Source organism: Haematobia irritans, chromosome 2, assembly GCF_050003625.1.
Source record: "Haematobia irritans isolate KBUSLIRL chromosome 2, ASM5000362v1, whole genome shotgun sequence".
Lineage (NCBI taxonomy): Eukaryota > Metazoa > Arthropoda > Insecta > Diptera > Muscidae > Haematobia > Haematobia irritans.
This window is the reverse complement of record NC_134398.1, coordinates 123,829,540-123,850,427: the sequence shown is the minus strand read 5'-3', so window position 1 is coordinate 123,850,427 and position 20,888 is coordinate 123,829,540.

Genomic DNA, 20,888 nt, shown 5'->3' with positions numbered 1-20,888 from the left:
ACATTGACTAAACTACAAGTGTAGCTTAACCAACAGAGGAAAAGAATGTTTGTCAAATTTATCTGGGCAAAGCCCTATAGACTGCAAGATGGTTGGATGGACGCACGTTTCGGAATTACCACATTCCTCATCAGAATGAATTCAGGCAGTTCATTAAACCCAACGATGAACCACACTTGAACCTCCCGAAAAAAGGTTTTGTATGATAGCTGGCTTATGCCGAAATAAATTCAAAACACATAGAAAATTTTGTCAAGATTTTATTTCTTTAGAAAATTTTGTTAAGATTTTATTTTTTTAGAAAATTTTGTCAAAATTTTATTTCTATAGAAAATTTTGTCGAAATTTTATTTTTATAGACATTTTTTCAAAATTATATTTCTATAGCAAATTTTGTCAAAAATTATATTTCTATAGAAAATTTTGTCAAATTCTATAGAAAATTTTGGCAAAATTTTATTTCTGTAGAAAATTTTGTCAAAATTTTATTTCTTTAGAAAATTTTGTCAAAATTTTATTTCCATAGAAAATTTTGTCAAAATTTTATTTTTATAGAAAATTTTTTCAAAATTTTATTTCTATAGAAAATTTTGTAAAATTTTTTTTTTCTATAGAAAATATTGTCAAAATTTTATTACTATAGAAAATTTTGTCAAAATTTTATTTCTATAGAAAATTTTGTCAAAATTTTATTTCTATAGAAAATTTTATCAAAATTTTATTTCTATAGAAAATTTTGTCAAAGTTTTATTTTTATAGAAAATTTTTTCAACATTTTATTTCTATAGAAAAGTTTGTCAAAATTTTATTTCTATAGAAAATTTTGTCAAAATTTTATTTCTATAGAAAATTTTGTCAAAATTTTATTTCTATAGAAAATTTTGTCAAAATCTTATTTCTATAGAAAATTTTGTCAAAATTTTATTTCTATAGAAAATTTTGTCAAAGTTTTATGTATAAAAAAATTTTGCCAAAATTTTATTTCTTTTGTCAAAAATTTTGTCAAAGTTTTATTTTTATAGAAAATTTTTTCAAAATTTTATTTCTACAGAAAATTTTGTCAAAATTTTATTTCTATAGAAAATTGAAGTACCTTTTAGTCGGAGAAGAATGTTCTACAAAATCTACCAAAACATCAAGAATTGTAAAAAATCTACCAATTTGGGTAGAATTCTACCAACTGTAGCTACCGTGCCAAGAATTCAAACAAGGAAACCGTTTTTGGTACCCATATAAACGGGTACCAAAAAAAGGGGCCGACAAACAACATATTTAGCCCACTTATTTGTGGTTCTAAGATACCCCTAGATTTTCAATTTCATGCAAATGAGATAAAAATAGCGATGTCTTGACGCTAAAAACCAAATAGGGTGTAAGTTTCAATGGTAGCCATATCAAAACCTGGAGCGATGTAGACCATCGTCGAACTTGAATAAAAAAGAAACTGGGCTACATTTCAGAACGATTGGTCTATAATGGACTACGAGTAATTGCTGCAAAGACAGAACTAGTCATAAACGTCATAGAACGCAAAATACTAATATGCATAAGTCCACCTCCTTAGCTTGTATTGAAATTAACTTTGGTGAGTATGCAAAATAACTCGAACTTGTAGTGGACATGCTGCCGAATTTTAAATTTGGTATTGAAGAAAGAGCGAAGAAAAACGAACGTAGCCTTGTATTCGTGCAAAAAGCCAATAGGGAAAAAGTAGAGGCTAAAACCCTTAATTGTGAATTGGATGTATACGGCAGTGCACTTCACTTTAGATAAAGTTCAGCGAATGGCGTGTTTGTGCATCTCACGCTCATTCAGTAATACAAAAATAGATTCCCTTAATGTCATATTGCATCTATTGTCTTTCGATATTGATCTCTGTGGCAGATCATATTCACATAATATGGGTGCATGGCCACAGGAATATACTATGGAATTGCAAGGCTACCTTACATACTCCAGGGGAACTATGTGAAAATGCAGTTATGATGGCGAACGTCCAAACGTAATTTTAAGCAGACATGATCCTGTCTGAATTAAAAGCGCACATTAGATATGCTAGTATTTTCAAGACATCAGATATCGCTCGTGACAATTAAATAAAGGATCGCTCCCCTGATAAGCGACCTAACTCCTATTGGTGTAAATCATAATGGCTACGGCATGAGTTGTCATGATTCGAAGGTAAATGAATAAAAAAATGGATTTCATTTGAAATGAAAATGCTATATATTTTCCAAAATTTCACCCACTGTGCCATTTCCTAACAATTGCTTGCTAATCATTTATTTGCCTATAAAAATTTTTGTCGTGTTTTTGTAATCGTTGTAGTTCGATACTCGAGAGAAGAATTGAACTCAATATGCCAAAAATGCCGCAATATCCAAACAAAAGGGTGAGAATGATTTTGTCTTTTTTCATTCATGGCTTAGATCTGCATTAACAATTTATCCGCATCTAATATCGCTTCTATTCATGAGCCTATTCATTCTTCGTTTTGTTTTTGGTTTCAAATCGCTGGTGTCGCATAATAAATGAGGCAAGAGAAGGAGAGAGTTGTGGTTAGCAGGGAATATTTGTCATTCATCGTTTCTTTTGTTTCCCAAAGTGTTCCAGAAAGTGTCGATACCCCTACGGCATCGTTTGTATTGCATGATTTAGTGGCTGTAGATGTCTCCATTGTTTTCGGGTGCATCTTTCTGCATCCGAAAAAGAGTCAAGTGGCTGTTGTTTTTTGTTGGGTGTAGAAGAGTAAACGAGTACTTGCAAAATCTTTTGTGTGAACTTCATAACTTGGCCACATATATTACCAAGTTACGCATTCCTTCTACATATTCATAATTATTTTGATGAGCTGAGAACGTGATATCTGGTTTTCTATCCTAGGTGTTTGGGATAGTTTCCTGGGATAAGCCACAGTCTTAAGAAAGTTGGAGCATTTCGAGGGTGCTTTAATTGAAAGCGGCTGGCGCTCTATACACTAATCCAAATCAGAAATATTTAGGAAGTAAACATGATGATGATGAAGGTAGGGCACGAACATAAATCCCTAAAACAGAGAAAAAAAATATACATAAATGAAGCATAAAATTTAACTAAATTCGTATCTCCCACAAACTAGTTCAGAAATTCTTAAAATTTGTAAATTTTACGAACAAATACGCTCATCTAGAATTCCGTATTGCACTTAATACATTCTGGCAATTTTGAACTCCATTTATTTCCTTCAAGCTACGACATTTTCTTTAGTTAGAGGAAAATAATAATTTTATCTAATAAACTTTTTTTAATGTATGCAAAATTATTTACATATTTTTGTGAAATCAGCATGACATCTGCGTTTCTAATACAGTTTAGTGATTTTCATAACTTTGTATATTAACTTTGTCATTCGGTTTGTAACACATCGAAATATTGCTCTAAGACCCCATAAAGTATATATATTCTGGGCCGTGGTGAAATTCTGAGTCGATCTGAGCATGTCCGTCCATCCGTCCGTCCGTCTGTGGAAATCACGCTAACTTCCGATCGAAACAAGCTATCGACTTGAAACTTGGCACAAGAAGTTTTTATTGATGTAGGTCGGATGGTATTGCAAATGGGCCATATCGGTCCACTTTTACGTATAGCCCCCATATTAACGGACCCCCAAATTTGGCTTGCAGACCCTCTAAGAGAAGCAAATTTCAACCGATCCAGCTGAAATTTGGTGTTAATATATGGTATCTAACAACCATGCAAAAATTGGTCCTCATCGGTCCATAATTATATATAGCCCCCATATAAACCGATCCCCCGATTTGGCTTTCGGAGCCTCTAAGAGAAGCAAATTTCATCCGATCCAGCTGAAATTTGGTACATGGTGTTAATATATGGTCTCTAACAACCATATATAAAGGGTGATACGGTAAAAATTTGGTCAATATAAACTTGACGTATTTCTTTCAATTTTGCATTTAAAAAACCTGAACACCCCTCATCTTGAAGGTGTGTGTGTAGAATGTTGCTCCTATTCTGATTTTGGAATTCACTCTTCAGTTGTCAAAATGCCGTCCAAGCAAGAAGAGCAGCGTATCAAAATTTTGCTCGCGCATCGCGAAAATCCGAGCTACTCACACGCAAAGCTGGCAAAATCGCTAAAAGTTGCCAAATCAACCGTTACAAATGTAATTAAAGTGTTTGGGGAACGTTTGTCGACAGCCAGGGAGTCTGGATCGGGGGGAAATCGAAAACCGGAAGCCGCTGAGACGACAAAGAGAGTTGCCGGTAGTTTCAAGCGAAACCCTAACCTCTCTCTCCGAGATGCCACAAATAAGCTGGGTGTATCGTCTACAACCGTGCATCGAGCCAAAAAACGAGCCGGACTATCGACTTACAAGAAGGTAGTGATTCCAAATCGCGATGATAAACAAAATACGACGGCCAAAGCGCGATCCCGGAGGCTGTACACGAAGATGCTGACGAAGTTTGACTGCGTGGTAATGGACGACGAAACCTACGTCAAAGCCGACTACAAGCAGCTTCCGGGACAGGAGTTTTATACGACAAAAGGAAGGGGAAAGGTAGCAGATATTTTCAAGCACATAAAACTGTCAAAGTTCGCAAAGAAATATCTGGTTTGGCAAGCCATCTGTACCTGTGGCTTGAAAAGCAGCATTTTCATAGCTTCCGAGACTGTCAACCAAGAAATTTACGTGAAAGAGTGTTTGAATAAACGTCTGCTGCCTTTCCTGAAGAAACACGGTTCTTCCGTACTGTTTTGGCAGGATTTGGCATCTTGCCATTACGGTAAAAAGGCCATGGAGTGGTACGCCGCCAACAATGTGCAGGTGGTTCCCAAGGACAAGAACCCTCCCAACACGCCAGAGCTCCGCCCAATTGAGAAATACTGGGCTATTGTCAAGCAGAACCTAAAGAAGACCAAAAAAACTTCTAAGGACGAGCAGCAGTTCAAGGCAAACTGGCTTTCTGCGGCGAAGAAGGTGGACAAGGTGGCTGTACAAAATCTGATGGCAGGTGTCAAGCGATTTTTTAAATAAACGATTTCACCGATTTACACGCGTCTTCCCTTGACCAAATTTTGACCGTATCACCTTTTAAACCGATTGCCAGATTTGACCTCCGGAGCCTCTTGGAAGACCAAAATTCATCTGATTCAGTTGATATTTGTTACGTGGTATTAATATATGGCCTCAAACACCCATGCAAAAATTGGTCGAAATCGGTCCATAATTATATATAGCCCCCATATAAACCCATCCCCAGATTTGACCTCCGGAGCCCCTTGGAAGAGCAAAATCCATCCGATTCGTTTGAAATTTGGTACGTGATGTTAGTATATGGTATCCAACAACCATACGGGAATTGGTTCATATCAGTCCATAATTATATATAACCCCCATATAAACCGATCCCCAGATTTGACCTCCGACTTTTTGGTCTAATATATACCACGTATGGACTAACTCACAATTTAGAAAACGATGTTAAGAAGTTTTAAGATACCACAACCCAAGTAACATTTTCTTGCTTTGGTTAACATTGAATATTTAACATTGAATATTTAATCAGCTGACAAAAAAAAATGGGGCTTTGGAGGGTTAATGAACTATTTTTTTGCTGGAGTGTTCACTGTTTTTTTTTTTTTGAGTGTAAAAACACTTCTTAGCCGAAGACCATGTTGAATGGACTAAGGAAATGTAAATGTCAAATTGGTAAAACTCCATATTTTCTAAAAGAATATAAAATTCTGTACCTCCACACACTATATGTTTGATTTATGGAAGGAACGACAAGAGCCGTAAGAACTCTGATTTTCTGATGGCGACTCACAGGGATGATCCGCATCATAACAGGACAAAACACACTTGGAAAACACATGGTAAGGATTGGCTTAATGACTGAGGATATTTGAAGATGGTGTCTGGACCCAGAGGCAACAGAAGACTCCTACCATTTTCTGTGCCAGTGTCCAGCATTATCCTTTAAAGGAAGCAAGATACTGGGCTCCTTTTTTCTTTCAGGATATAACGGATGTACGGAACTGCAACCTGAAGGATATACTTGCGTTCATCAAGGCGTCGGGATGGAAGACCTAGGAAACTCTTTCTTTGGAAATCGCCTGCAAACTCAAATGATTGATGAGGACGAAGGTTAGGTTAGGTGGCAGCCCGATGTATCAGGCTCACTTAGACTATTCAGTCCATTGTGATACCACATTGGTGATGAGGACGAAGAAGAATGATGAGGACGAAGAAGAACAACTATGAGAATGGATCAACATGGTCTAAGTGGGAGCCAGCCCTTTTTGCTACGAGCTGGTTTCATCCTCCATAACTTAACCTAACCTGACCTACATTAAAGCAATTATAAACAGCAGTAAGTTCGGCCGGGCCGAATCTTAAATACCCACCACCTTGAATCAAATATAATAGCTTCCTTTGAAAACTCTTCGTCGTAGCGGGTTACTTGATAATATATAGAATTTCAGGGGAGTTTGATGACAGATACTCTCCTAAGAAGATCAGTTCAGAGATAAATTTAAAGATTCTACCTATGAAGACTAGATTAGATTCAAGGTTTATAATAACCGTTTTTGTTTGAGTTGTAGAGGACTCATAAACATCTCGTTTAAGTGTGCAAGAAAATAATGAAATAAAGCCTTGATTTGAAATCTAAAATCTGGAGATTTTTTCAGCCATTATTCAAATTATTAGAAGATGTAAAATCTGGAAAATTTACTTTCAGTTTCAAACTATTTTCATGATCAGTGCGCCTCCTATAACCTCAAGAAGTGAAATCGGTCTTTATGGAGGCCTTACCAGATGGACCGATAAAAACTAAACCCGCTACAATTTAAGGCAAATCGGATAAAAAGTCCGGTTAATATAAGCCCAAGGTTAAATCGGAAGATCAGTCTACAATATGGTTGCTATGCCAAAAACATGCACCAATGCATACCTAATTGTGGTTCTAAAAAACCTGCAGATTCTACGACACGAATCTGAGGGCGGGCTTATTAGGGGAATATTTCAAAATCGGTACGAATACATAATATATTCGGAAAACCTACTTCTGGATGTGTTCTTTGTCAATAATTTGTCTGATGTCCTTCTATACGACCATATTTCGGCTCCTTATTACTCGAAACACGACCTTATTTTCCTCTCTTATTAACTTGAACTTCAAAAGGATCAGGTCGAATACACGTACCGTGATTTCCGTAGTTTAAATTATATTGAACTGCAGAATATGTTTGGACAAATAAATTGGCATGACATGTACGAACTCATCTCTGTTGAACAACAATTTAATTTTTTGCAAAATGCTATACGTGAACTGTATAATGCAACTGTGCCTATTAAGAGTCAAATCAAGTATTAAACCATGGATTAACGACAAAATTAAGACTGCTTTTAGGGAAATGGATATTGCATACTCTCGATGGAAGCGCTTTAGATTACCACAACATCTAGAGGCATATCGATCGATGTGAAGAATAGCGAACAGATATATCAATGCGGCGAAAACCGAATTCTGCTGTAGATTCCAGTGACAAAAGGAGGATTATATATGATATTGGTGTTGGGAAGTTTAGGTCATCGGGCAGTTATCATGGTGATCCAATTGATTTGAACGAAATGTTTTCTAATATTCCTGCCCCTCCGACAGACATATCCTTCTATGACACGGATGACAGTGTAGGCGGAAACTTATCTGAGAGGAACGATTTCGAGTTCAGTTGCGTAACCCAAGATGAGGTCATAGAAAGTTTTTTCATAGTTAAGTCCAATGCTATTGGCTTGGATGGAATGGACCCCAGGTTTATACGAATACTGCTCCCTCAACTTGTACCTCTTTTCACCTACTTATTTAACACAATTCTGACTTCCAGCACTTTCCCACCATATGGAAGCATGCAAAGATTATTCCGATACCGAAATCCAATTCAGAGTCACGACCCATTGCTATTTTGAGTTATGTTTCCAAAGTGTTCGAAAAGATTTTGCATAAGCAGATATATGATTATCTTCTTCGTGTTCACTTGTTATCTGAAAGGGAGTCCGGTTTCCGCAGAGATCACAGTTGTGTGAGTGCACTAATCGAAGTATCAGAATCAATTAGGAGAAATATTGATGAGAAATCAAAGGCTTTCGATACTGTTATGTCTGAAACTTCAATGATTTTTCAATTTTTCACCTACTGCTACAATCGGTTACAGACGGTTTATACCGGAGATACTTTTTCATTGCCATTACCAGTTACGAAAGGGGTTCCACATGGTTCTATAATTAGACCTATACTATTGTGCATGTAGTCAGATGCTTATGTATGCAGACGACATACAAATCTTTTTGTATGTAGGCGATGCTAGTGAGTGTTTGGGGAAACTTAACCATGACCTTGATCATGTGTTTCGATTGGCAAGGTCTGCTACTAAATCCACAAAAGACTAAATGTTTAATTATACACAAGAATGGGAGCCACCGTGGTGCAATGATTAGCATGCCCGCCTTGCAACACAAGGTCGTAGGTTCGATTCCTGCTTCCACCGAACATCAAAAAGTTTTTCAGCGGTGGATTATCCCACCTCAGTAATGCTGGTGACATTTCTGAGGGTTTCAAAGCTTCTCTAAGTGGTTTCACTGCAATGTGGAACGCCGTTCGGACTCGGCTATAAAAAGGAGAACCCTTGTCATTGAGCTTAACATGGAATCGGGCAGCACTCAGTGATAAGAGAGAAGTTCATCAATGTGGTATCACAATTGACTTAATAGTCTAAGTGAGCGTGATACATCGGGCTGCCACATAACCTAACCTAAGTAGGCTTGAAATTACGGAGTGTCACTACTACGAGCTTTGAAATGAGTGTATATAAGCTTATGATACTATTTCATCTAATTATTCCTTTTGATTGATTTATATGTTATGATCCGTATTAAAAAAAAACAAGTATATACGGCCGTAAGTTCGGCCAGGCCGAAGCTTATGTACCCTCCATCATGGATTGCGTAGAAACTTCTTCTAAACACTGCCATCCAGAATCGAATTACTTAAGTTGCGGTAACGCTTGCTGATGGCAAGGTATCTTAAAACCTCCTAACACCATCTTCTAAATTGTATGTAAGTCCATACGTGGTATATATTAAATCAAAAAAGATCGATCCAATACGTATATAATTCAGTTTGACAAAGTAGATATTTTATATCTATCTTTGACAAAATTTTCTACAGAAATAAAATTTTCACAAAATTGTCTATAGAAATAAAAATTTTGACAAAATTTTCTATAGAAAGAAAATTTTGACAAAAATTTCTACAGAAATAAAATTTTAACAAAATTTTCTATAGAAATAAACTTGTGACAAAATTTTCTATAGAAATAAAATCTTGGTAGATTATTTTTGGCTCGAGCGGCAACCATGATTATGAACCGAATAAAATTTGAACAAAATTTTCTATAGAAATAAAATTTTGACAAAATTTTCTATAGAAATAAAATTTTGACAATGATGAAAATTTTATTATGAACCGAATAAAATTTTAACAAAATTTTCTCTAGAAATACAATTTTGACAAAATTTTCTATAGAAATAAAATTTTGGTAGATTATTTTTGGCTCTAGTGGCAACCATGATTATGCACCGATATGGACCAATTTTTGTGTGATTGGACCAATTTTGGTATGGTTGTTAGCGACCATATACTAACACCACGTTCCAAATTTGAACCGGATCGGATGAATCTTGCTCCTCCAAGACGCTCCGGAGGTCAAATCTGGAGAACGTTTTTATGGGGGCTATATATAATTATGGACCGATATGGACCTATTCTGCCACGGTTGTTAAAGATCATATACTAACGCCATGTTCCAAATTACAACCGGATTGGATGAAATTTGCTTCTCTTGGAGACTTCGCAAGACAAATCTGGGGATCGGTTTATATGGGGGCTATATATAATTATGAACCGATATGGACCTATTCTGCCACGGTTGTTAAAGATCATATATGAAATTTGGATGAAATTTGCTTCTCTTGGAGACTTCGCAAGCCAAATCTGGGGATCGGTTTATATGGGGGCCATATATAATTATGGACCGATGTGGACCAATTTTTGCATGGTTGTTAGAGACCATATGCCAATATCATGTACCAAATTTCAGGCGGATCGGATGAAATTTGCTTCTCTTTGAGGCTCCGCAACCCAAATCTGGGGATCGGTTTATATGGGGGCTATATATAATTATGGACCGATGTGGACCAATTTTTGCATGATTGTTAGAGACCATATACCAACACCATGTACCAAATTTCAGCCGGATCCATTGAAATATGCTTCTCTTAGAGGCTCCACAAGCCAAATCTGGGGATCGGTTTATATGGGGGCTATATATAATTAAGGACCGATATGGACCAATTTTTGCATGGTTGTTAGAGACCATATACCAACATCATGTACCAAATTTCAGCCGGATCGGATGAAATTTTCTTCTCTTTGAGGCTCCGCAAGCCAAATCTGGGGATCGGTTTATATGGGGGCTATATATAATTATGGACCGATATGAACCAATTTTTGCACGGTTGTTAGAGACCATATACCAACACCATGTACCAAATTTCAGCCGGATCGGATGAAATGTGCTTCTCTTTTAGGCTCCGCAAGCCAAATCTGGGGATCGGTTTATATGAGGGCTATATATAATTATGGACCGATGTGGACCAATTTTTGCATGGTTGTTAGAGACCATATACCAACATCATATACCAAATTTCAGCCGGATCGGATGAAATTTTCTTCTCTTTGAGGCTCCGCAAGCCAAATCTGGGGATCGGTTTATATGGGGGCTATATATAATTATGGACCGATGTGGACCAATTTTTGCATGGTTGTTAGAGACCATATACCAACACCATATACCAAATTTCAGCCGGATCGAATGAAATATGCTTCTGTTAGAGGCTCCACAAGCCAAATCTGAGGGTCCCTTTATATGGGGGCTATACGTAAAAGTGGACCGATATGGCCCATTTTCAATACCATCCGACCTACATCGATAACAACTACTTGTGCCAAGTTTCAAGTCGATAGCTTGTTTCGTTCGGAAGTTAGCGTGATTTCAACAGACGGACGGACGGACGGGCGGACGGACGGACGGACATGCTTAGATCGACTCAGAATTTCACCACGACCCAGAATATATATACTTTATGGGGTCTTAGAGCAATATTTCGATGTGTTACAAACGGAATGACAAAGTTAATATACCCCCATCCTATGATGGAGGGTATAAAAAACTAATTTTGTTCCACAGTATCATCATTAGAAGCAAAGGTGTGTAAAATGCAACATAAATGCTTTCGTAATGATGCCTCAATATGTAGAAGCACGAAAACTATTATTGTCGTTGTAACCACAACAACACCAATAATATGGATAAGAGAAAAAAGAAACAATAAACCTGCAATGACGTGTAATGTTTCGTCTGTTCGGTGACGTGAAAAAAGCCCTGGCTAGCTGGTTGTCTGACAATTGACTTCGTCACAGGCATTGTACTCTGATGTTTTGGCTTTTACTTCAACATCCGATTGTGTGTGCATGTATGTGTACATTCGTTTGTGCAATCACACTCATACACTCTCTTGCACATGGCTCCTAAGCCTATAGGCTTATTCATCTTGAATGACCCCCATTGGCAAACGAAGCATTTCTCCCTAACTCGTCCTGGTAAATGTGGGGCTACACACTAGTCACACACTGACTTACAGTGAGTGCATGCGAGCACGTTTTTCATAACAACACTTGTTTTGCTTTTTGTCCCCTCGTGCTAGTGCTGATATTCTCTTCGCCTCATTTGCTTTGTGCACGTGTGTTTGTATTTCTCACTACATTGGGTCCTCTAAGTGACTATTTCTTTCGTCCTCTTTTTAGGTGCACACGCATCAAGTAACCTATCTAAGTTTGGCGGCAGTATGAAATGAGAGCATGCAAAATGCTTTCTAATCGATGCGAGAGCAGAGTGCCAGAGCCAATGAGAGAGGGGAATGATGAATTTTATCGGCCAACGCCAAGAAAAGTGAAATTACATTCAAATTAAAAAAGCAGCAATACCAACAACATTCCATCAATCGATTCAAGCAAATCTTTTTGTATTTTTACATTGATTCAGCCAAGTAAGGCAAAAACAAAAACAATTCCGTTTACGTATAATCCGTTTGCCTCAAAGTGGTTACGATAGCCGTTACTTATCTATGGCAATGTGGGGTGGGTTATGGTTCAGGCGGCAATTACTGCGCATGTCTCCCCACAACCGTTATTTGCTGGAATGACATAAATTAACCGCATTGAACGGATAGCTTTAGATTCACGGGTATGTTGGTATAGGTCGTATGGTGACTTTATGAGCTTGTGAATTAACTTTAAGCTTTTTTCTTGGTATGGATAAGCTTTAGATGGAGGACGTTGGTGGAATTGCTTTTTTTTAATTTGATAGTTGCTAATGTAAAGAAATTCATCACAACCATAACTTATAAGGTCTTTTAGGAATCAGACAGAATTTTATATAGTACACAGAAACGATTGTCACATAAATTTATTTCGAAATCTATATATACGATGGTTGCCGTTTGCATTCGGGGATTAAAGACCAAGAAAAAATATTAATAATCAAAAATCGCTTTATTGCTTTCCAAAAAATTCCCCATTAAGATCTATACAGTTTTGTATGCGTTTGGACCAATTGTCGAAGCCCTTTTGCCACTCTGATTGAGGTATCTCCAAAACATGCATTCTGAACGCATCAACCGCTTCTACAGGTGTCGGAAAACGTTGACCTTTCATTTTATTTTTTACGTACGAAAATAAATCGAAGTCATTCGGTGCAAGTCAGGACTATACGGCGGATGCACCATCAAATCGATGTCTTGAGTGCTCAAAAAATGCTATTGTTTTTTGAAATTGGAGCAACATTCTCCGATTTGCTTAGAATTTTCAGGGGGTTTGGTTGGTGTCTAGACAAAGATCAACTTAACATAGAATTGGGCAGCACTCGATATTTAGCCGAGAAGAGAAACCTCCCCCTTGCCCACCATTTTGAAGATTGAATGAATATTCGCCGATTTTCGTGACGCTTTTACGGAAGCTTGTGGAAACCTTAGGGTGAACAAGTATATACGACCGTAAGTTCGGCCAGGACGAAGCTTATGTACCCTCCACCATGGACTGCGTAGAAACTTTTTCTAAACACTGCCATCTACAATCGAATTACTTGGGTTGCGGTAACACTTGCCGATGGCAAGGTATCTTAAAACTTCCTAATACCGTAATATATACCACGTAGTCCATACGTGGTATATATTAAAATTAAAAAGGCCGTATAAATACGTATATAATTAAGTTTGACTAAATTTTCTATAGAATTAAAATTTTGACAACATTTTCTATAGAAATAAAATTTTGCCAAAATTATCTATAGAAATAAATTTTGACAAAATTTTCTATAGGAATAAAATTTTGACAAAATTTTCTATAGAAATAAAATTTTGCTTGATTATTTTTGGCTCGAGTGGCAACCATGATTATGAACCCATACGGACCAATTTTTATGTGATTGGGGATCGGATATATATTACTATAGACCGATATGGACCAATTTTGGCATGGTTATTAGCAGCCATATACTAACACCACGTTGCAAATTTGAACCGGATCGGATGAATTTTGCTCCTCCAAGAGGCTCCGGAGTTCAAATCTGGGGATCGGTTTATATGGGGGCTATATATAATTATGGACCGATATGGGCCAATTTTTGCATGTCATGTACCAAATTTCAGCCGGATCGGATGAAATTTGCTTCTCTTTGAGGCTCCGCAAGCCAAATCTGGGGATCGGTTTATATGGGGGCTATATATAATTATTGACCGATATGGACCAATTTTTACATGGTTGTTAGAGACAATATACTAACACCACGTACCAAATTTCAACCGGATCGGATGAATTTTGCTCCTCTAAGAGGCTCCGGAGTTCAAATCTGGGGATCGGTCTATATGGGGGCTATATAATTATGGACCGATATGGGCTACTTTTTGCATGGTTGTTAGAGACCATATACTAATAACATATACCAAATTTTAGCCAGATCAGATGAAATATGCTTCTCTTAGAGTCCCCGCAAGCCAAATTTGGGGGTCCGTTTATATGGGGGCTATACGTAAAAGGGGACCGATATGGCATTTGCAATACCATCCGACCTACATCAATAACAACTACTTGTGCCAAGTTTCAAGTCGATAGCTTGTTTCGTTCGGAAGTTAGCGTGATTTCAACAGACGGACGGACGGACATGCTCAGATCGACTCAGAATTTCACCACGACCCAGAATATACATACTTTATGGGGTCTTAGAGCAGTATTTCGATGTGTTACAAACGGAATGACAAAGTTAATATACCTCCCATCCTATGGTGGAGGGTATAAAAAGGAGTGCTTTCTTTCTTTTCGAGATCTGTAAATAAAACCAACAAAGCGCAGCTTTGCTACACGAATTGCAGAGCACGAAGAAGATATAAAGAAAGACAAGATCACAACAGCATTAGCTCAACACTGCATATATAACAAACATAATGCAGATCTACAAACGTAAAAATATAGGACAAAAAGCGAAGAGTGAATAAGAGATATACTTTAGAGAGCTTATGGATACAACAACAAACAACAAGTGGAATAAACAGAAGAGAAGACAAAGACAATGCTAACGCCAACTACAGCATTGTATTATTATAGTTTAGTCTGTTGCCAACATAAGTTTCACTGTGATATTAGTTTAAGTTAATTATTTTTGCAAATACCAAATATGTGTTTTATGTCGAATTGTAGTAATGTCGTAATGTCGTAATAATGGACGTATTTGTTTGCAAATGTAATTGACGATAAATTGAATGTAAGTGAAACTTGTATGGAAAACAATAGAATGTATGCTAAGATTTACACCCAGAAAAAAGTGACCCTTCTTTAAGTTAAAATGAACTAATTGTGAAGAAAGTTGAACTTCGTATAGCGCCAAAGACATTTTTATTTTTTTTCGTTGAAATTAGGTCGAATGCATTCCATATTTCAGTTAAAATTTTTCTATATTTATGTACCACTTTACTACAGAATGAAAAAATTTAACTGAATTGAATTCATATATGGAATGATTTTATTGAACTTTTTTCATTCATTGGGATAAATCTTAGATATTTGTGGTAAACTTTTTACTTCAAATTTAGAACTGCTTGCCTTCATTTTACATTTTCGTTTCGTTTTCGTTTACAATTTTATTTATTTATATATTTATTTTCTTCAATAAAATACACGTTTTATTAATATATTAAATATATTTATTAAGAATCAACAGCATCGACTGGCCTTGAAATATTAGTTTATTATTCCACTATTTCCAATTTCCATGTATTGTCATCAACTGTAAAACGCATTATTCCTTCTTCTTGTACCTTTCACTTTTAGTAAGTTGCTGCGTAACGAGTTTGTCCTCCTTTTACAATTTCAATATCTACAAATAAAAAAAAATCATAAACCAATTTTTTCACAAAAGGTTAGCGTCATTGAATGTGAAAATGAAGATTCCAAAAAGAAGACGAATGAAGGGGTTGTTATTCTGTTTTCTTTCTTTATAAAGGGTGATTCTTTTGAGGTTAGGATTTTCATGCATTAGTATTTGACAGATCACGTGGGATTTCAGACATGGTGTCAAAGAGAAAGATGCTCAGTATGCTTTGACATTTCATCATGAATAGCCGAACGATCTGCCACAACGTCGAATTTTCAGTGAATGGGCCCTAGAAAAGTTGGCAGAAAATCCGCTTTTTTATCGACAAATTTTGTTCAGCGATGAGGCTCATTTCTGGTTGAATGGCTACGTAAATAAGCAAAATTGCCGCATTTGGAGTGAAGAGCAACCAGAAGCCGTTCAAGAACTGCCCATGCATCCCGAAAAATGCACTGTTTGGTGTGGTTTGTACGCTGGTGGAATCATTGGACCGTATTTTTTCAAAGATGCTGTTGGACGCAACGTTACGGTGAATGGCGATCGCTATCGTTCGATGCTAACAAACTTTTTGTTGCCAAAAATGGAAGAACTGAACTTGGTTGACATGTGGTTTCAACAAGATGGCGCTACATGCCACACAGCTCGCGATTCTATGGCCATTTTGAGGGAAAACTTCGGAGAACAATTCATCTCAAGAAATGGACCGGTAAGTTGGCCACCAAGATCATGCGATTTGACGCCTTTAGACTATTTTTTGTGGGGCTACGTCAAGTCTAAAGTCTACAGAAATAAGCCAGCAACTATTCCAGCTTTGGAAGACAACATTTCCGAAGAAATTCGGGCTATTCCGGCCAAAATGCTCGAAAAAGTTGCCCAAAATTGGACTTTCCGAATGGACCACCTAAGACGCAGCCGCGGTCAACATTTAAATGAAATTATCTTCAAAAAGTAAATGTCATGGACCAATCTAACGTTTCAAATAAAGAACCGATGAGATTTTGCAAATTTTATGCGTTTTTTTTTTTTTAAAGTTATCAAGCTCTTAACAAATCACCCTTTATTTAAAAATGACCTAGAAAGCCCAGAGAAAATACCCTACGGGAAATTAGTGCAAATTGCCACTAATCGACCCATTACAGGACTGGTACTAGTGCTCCAGTTTATCAACATTTTTAATTGTCATATAATTTGTTGATTTTTATACTCACTTGATATTAAAATCTTTTTGAATCCACATTTTTACTATAATACAACTATCAGAATTATTTATTATTCAACATATTCCTTTCTGGTGCGATACGGATGGAAACAGGGTCCTAAAAGTTTGTCGCAGACTGTTTAATGAGCAGTTGTCTATGGGGTAGTCCAGGACGTGTCCTTTGGGATGCGTCCAAGTCATGTCCCAATGTGTAAATTTTCCCAGCCAATGACAAATACTTATTAACCCTTTCACTACCGAAATAAACCTAGTGTTATTAAATTTAATTTTTCATCAGTGTTTACTTGTACTAAGAGTATGTAGAACAAAAATTGTAATTTTAAGGCCCTACCTCAATTACTACAAGAGCTATATGAGTCTCTTCTGAAATTTTGATTCTTAAATTGTGACCAAAATGCCTTACGAAAATAAGCGCTATCTGGCCTATAATATCTTTTGAATTGTGACAAAAAATACAAAAAAAAGAACCCGAAAAAATGTCATCTATAGTTTTTGTATGCATGTCCATTTACTAGAGGTCTCAAAATTTCGCATTTTTCGTTTATTGTCAAAGAAGTTTATAAAAATGCATTTTAGTGCTCACCAATATGGAAAATATTTATAGCTTATTTAGATTAAAGCCTCTACTTTAAAATAACATCTAGAAATAAATCGAAACAAAGTGGGGAAATAGAGTTTGGCGACGTTTTCGAATGTCCTCCTAAGTGGACATCGGTAGTCAAAGGGTTAAAGTGACCGGTACATTCCATACGCTTGGACCAGAACTGTTTAGCTTCTTCAGGGTATAAGAGGTCTTGAATTAAAAAAAATCAAATTAGCTAAAAAGGTTTTTATATGTATATGAAGTTTAACTGGAGTTTCAAGTTTTCCCTTTTAGCAACACCATTTATATGTTCGACATTCCAAGAAACAAATATTAGTACTTCTAAAAATCTTTGCTGAATTGCAAAAGGTTTGTGTTTTAGCTAAAAGGCCAATTAGGCTTCAAAGCTTTTCGTAGAAAAGCTTTCTGAGAGCTTAAAAAGCCCCATTAACCAATACAGGCTTTAGAGCTTCTTGGAAATTCACCACATTCCAAAAGGATAACATAACGACAATAACACCGCACATATGTTAAACTAAGACAAAGGGCGAGGTCTCTAGCCTAGGAAGAGTGAAATGTGGTAAGGCCCAACGGCCAGACGAACCCCGCCAATCACTTCCAATGTTGAGGCAAATGACGAGTATATGAAAAATGAACCTAAAATGCCACCCAATAAGTCAGTTGGCAGTTAAACGTGTAAACGAACACATCTAAATTACGGTCGGATGATAATTGCAAAAATTCATACAAGAACAAAAATAACGGTCGGTTCGCTCTCTTTCCTTAAAGGTCTCTCAAAAACTTACTCTAACACACACACGTATATATGAATCTCTCTGACAACACTTTTGTGACAATGATGATGATGTTGTTCTTGTTGTTGTTGGGTTTTCTAACATCCTCACAAAAGAAACCAGTGTGCAAATGAATGAAGAATCAAAGTAATATGCAGAAGCAAAACAATAACAACAACAACAACAATAATAAAAACACAAAATAACACACAAAAATAAACTTAGGCTAAGCCAAGTATCTTACATATAAACGCATAGCAAGAAAAACAACAACAACAACAACAGACACAAAAGACTATAGATGAAAATAGACGGGCTTAAGGATACGAAAACTAAAATAAAGAGAAGCACTTCAAAAATTGGTTCATCTACAGACGGACAAAGCAACAAGAAAAAACAAAAACAACAACAACAAAGGAGAACACTAAAGCCATAAAAAATTAGGATAATATAGAAATCACCCACACATACATACGATCTGCATGCAGGCAGACAGACCCCTTCACATAGTCAATATACGATGTGTTTTTGATATCCAAGTAATGTAACCGAATTACAACACTAGCAACAACAAATAACACAACCAACAACAAAGTGGTGAAAAAAAAGAGATTCGTTTTTTATATTGGTTTGTCACCGTATGTGTTTGCTGGCTGGCTTAGTGTAAAAAATTTAGTGAGCGTCAGAGTGTGGGCCTTATGCATATCAGTGGCCCAGTGACGACCACTAAGAGCCTTACCAGCCTCTAAAATATTTAAAACCTAGCAACGAAAACAAAACAAAGGAATACCTTCTTCACCATCTCCTGCCTTCCAAAACAGAAAAAAAGAACAGAAACCTAAAACGGGGACATAGGTCTTTTAGAATTGGACCAAGAAGGACCAATGCAAAAACGGTCAAACGAAACGAATTCGCCATAAAAGAGTAAACAGCGTCGACAATAAGGAAGAGTGAAAACCACACACACACACAGACACTCATACACATTCATAGAGAGAAAATTGTTATTAACCTGGTTAAATGGTGTCATTTCCATCAAGGTATATGAGAAGAAGGTAATTGTACCCATGCACATGTATGCAAGCCTTAGTGGGCTACTCTGCCTTTATATCGGTTCTAGTGGACGGAGTGTCGGCATTTAAATGCCATTGCGTGTTTTTTCGTAGCTATCCTAAAAAAAATAGAAAATAGAAAAAGGCCGATTGTGAATACGTGCGTGAGTGAGTGAAAAGCCAAAGCTTTACGAAAAAAAGAAATTAATTCCATAGTGGAGTGAAAATACCCCAAAACACAAAAAAAAAACAACCACAAAAGGGGAAGAATGAAATAGCATGCAACAAAATTCGTTGCAATTTCAAATTTAACGGCTAAGCTATTATTATTCAACAATTCCAGCAGAACGATAAAGAAATAACACCAACAACCACAACAACAACAACACCAGAAAACGCCACCAAGACGGATAAGTAATAGCAACAGAAACAAGCACATAAAGTATACGCCAAATTGGACTAGCCACCATCATCGCCATCAAGACGACAGTCACGAGAATCATAATCGCTGTGACGGCCAAATATTACAGTGTTGTTTGCCACACCACCCTTCATTTACCCCATCCTCTGGGGAAATTATTATTAGTGGATATTTTAGTATGAATTTCGTTTGTTTTTTTAAAAGCGTTAAAAGCTGGGCCCTTTCCTAGATATCTTGGGAATAGCATCTAGGGAATATCATCAGCTGCTGTTTAACACCTACAAACACACAGCTCCTTTGACTTCAGTTTTGGATATTTTAAAGGTAGTTTGTTATTAAATATAAATGAAATCATAATTTATTGCTTTTAATAAAAAAAAATGTGTATTTTGGAATTTATATTTATGGTTAAAACAATTATCTAAATTTACGCAAATCTGGAATTATATATTGGATTATATTACAGTGAGCACAAATATTTCTTGTCCTCTAAACGAAGCGTTTCTCTAATTAAAAGTAAAGAACATCTCATTCACATAGAGTCAACAACATTTCGATAATAAAGGGTGGTTAAAATTTCAAGGGCCGATGTTGATTTTGAATAAAACACAAACTATTTAGGAAATTATTGTAATTTTATTTTATTATGATATATTGGTATTACTCAATTATGTATGGAACAAGATATCGGCCAAATGGGCGCCGCGACCTCGGTGGCACACCTTCATCCGATGGTCCAAATTTTCGATGACGCTGAGGATTAATGGAGGTTTTATGCCGTTAATATGCCGAATTATCTCATCCTTTAGCTCTTGAATTGTTGCTGGCTTATCAACGTACACCTTTTCTTTCAAATAACCCCAAACCCCAAAAGTCCAACGGTGTCAAATCACATGATCTTGGCGGCCAATTGACATCGCCATTATGTGAGATAACACGGCCATTGAATTTGTTGCGCAAACGAGCCATTGTTTCGTTAGCTGTGTGGCAAGTGGCACCGTCCTGCTGAAACCACATATCGTCCACATCCATATCTTCCAATTCGGGCCATAAAAAGTTCGTTATCATCCCACGATAGCGAACACCATTCACAGTAACTGCCTGACCGGCCTCATTTTGGAAAAAATATGGCCCGATGATGCCGCCAGCCCTTAAACCGCACCAAACAGTCACTCTTTGGTGGTGCATTGGTTTTTCGACAATCACTCTTGGATTCTCATGCGCCCAAATGCGGCGCATGTTTATTGACGAATCCACTGAGGTGAAAATGTG